This window comes from Mustela lutreola, chromosome 3, assembly GCF_030435805.1.
Source record: "Mustela lutreola isolate mMusLut2 chromosome 3, mMusLut2.pri, whole genome shotgun sequence".
In the NCBI taxonomy this organism is placed as follows: domain Eukaryota; kingdom Metazoa; phylum Chordata; class Mammalia; order Carnivora; family Mustelidae; genus Mustela; species Mustela lutreola.
In genome coordinates, this window is record NC_081292.1 from 69,860,815 (window position 1) to 69,863,303 (window position 2,489).

Consider the following 2,489-nt stretch of genomic DNA (forward strand, 5'->3'; position numbering starts at 1 on the left):
TGACCAACCCAATTTTACCTGTTATAAGAGGTCATACAATAAACTTCTTTTAGTTCATCCACTAGCCTTAGAATGGTGCAAGACTTAGTAAACACACAATATGTATTCTAAATTAACTTAGATATTTGGAGTATATCAGGCCATAAAGATTAGCTACATATTAATCCAATGGTATGGAAACTTCAATTTGATTATACTTGTTAAAATTCAAATACCATGATATGGGATATATTTTTTTAATTGTCTTACCTACTCTTAAATGCATCTGTCATAAAGTTTTGCCTCATCACAAGCTAGAAATTATGGCGGCAGAGTGCTATTTTTAAAGTCTAGTTAAAAAAGGAAATTACCAATGCAACCCTTTACTGATGATGTGGTTAGCTGCCCAGGGTCTCAGTGGGTTCACTTCATTTAACTTGAAGAAATACAAAACTGACATATAAAAATTTCCCAGAGGGCCTATTTACAACTATTATTTTTTTAAACTTAATAAAAGTTTTTACACTAGATAGAAGGCCTTAAGATACCCATATTCTTTTCTATTTTTTTTTTAAAGATTTATTTATTTGACAGACAGAGATCACAAGTAGGCAGAGGCGGGCAGAGAGAGAGGGAGGGAAGCAGGCCCCCCGCCGAGCAGAGAGCTCAATGCAGGGCTCCATCCCAGGACCCTGGGATCATGACCTGAGCCCAAGGCAGAGGCTTTAACCCTCTGAGCCACCCAGGTGCCCCTCTTTTCTGTTTTTTTAAAATATTTTTTTATTTATGAGAGAGAGAGAGACTATGAGAAGGGGTAGGGTCAGGGGAAGAAGCAAACTTCCCACTAAGTGGGAAGTCCAATGCCGGCCTGGATCCGCAGACTTCCGGATCATGACCTAAGCCAAAGGCAGACATTGAACACTCTGTAAGGAATGTGGGCTCAATCTTGAAGACATCGGGGGAGCATTGCAGGTTGTAAACAGAGGCAGTGTGATCAGATTAATGTATCTCAGGTGATATTTTATGGTTGTAGGAGAAGGTGCCCTTCATATTCTTTTCTAAATAAACACACTTATTTATGTCACATTGTAGACTATAAATTTAATTTCCATTTTCCTCTATGTGTACGCTTGTCTTTTTTGCAGTCTTTTTTTTTTTTTTAAAGATTTTATTTGTTTAACAGAGAGAGAGAGATCACAAGTAGGCAGAGAGGCAGGCAGAGAGAGAGGAGGAAGCAGGCTCCCTGCTGAGCAGAGAGCCCAATGTGGGTGGGGCTTGATCCCAGGATCCTGAGATCATGACCTGAGCCGAAGGCAGAGGCTTAACCCACTGAGCTACCCAGGTGCCCCTTTTTTGCAGTCTTAAAGAAACCATAATATTATTTTATCTAGTCATTATCAAAGGCTTTGTATGATAAAAATATTAATAAAACATTCACTGGATTCTTTAAATTGATGTTCCTATGCTATAATTAACATTAAATAAAAATAAACTGAATGCACCCATTTTAAAGTTAATAGTTTGGAGAGTGTTGATGCATTCATATACCCACATAATCCCCACCCTAATCAAGATATTGTACATATGATTACCTCAAAAACGTTTTTCATGCCCCTGGTGCCCATTCCGGGGCAGTCCCTCCAGTTCTTCCCAGGTGCTTTTGATCTGATTTCTATCTCTACAAATTAGTATTGCTTTTTTAGAACTTCATATAAATGGAATCATATAATGTATATATGCTTTTTTGCCTGGCTTCTTTCACCCAGCAATTTTTTAAGGTTGCATCCCTGTTGTTTGTGTATCAGTAGCTTGTTTCTTCATGTTGCTAACTAGCATCTAATTGTATGAATATGTCACAATTTGGACAATTGGTTTCCACTTTGTGACAATTGCTGATACAGCTCTGTCACTATTCATTTTCTCATTGTGTTTAGGTTTTCCTCTCTTGGGTAAATACACAGAGGTGTGATTTTTGTTGAGCCTTGTAGCAAGTGTATGTTTAACTGTATAAGAAACTTTTGGGGCACCTGGGTGGCTCAGTGGGTTAAGCCTCTGCCTTCAGTGCAGGTCATGATCTCAGGGTCCTGGGATCGAGCCCCACATTGGGCTGGGCAGGGAGCCTGCTTCCTCCTCTCTCTCTACCTGCCTCTCTGCCTACTCCTGATCTCTCTCTCTCTCTCTGTGTCAAATAAATAAATAAAATCCTAAAAAGAAAGAAAGAAAGAAAGAAAGAAACTCTCAAACTCTTTTCTAAAGAGGTTAAAACCTAGTAAATTCTAAGGAGTAAATTTTCCCATCAGAGCATTCCAGGAGTCCCACTCCTCACCAATTCTTGGAGTGTCAGTTAAAAAACATTTAGCCATTCTAGTGGTCAAGAAAGATGTTGAGCCCATTCTCATAAGCTTATTGATAATTTCTATCAATTACTTATATTTTTGTGAATTGTTTGTATTTTTGCCCATTTTTATTAAATTATTATCTTTATATGATTGAGTTGTGTTCTCATATTC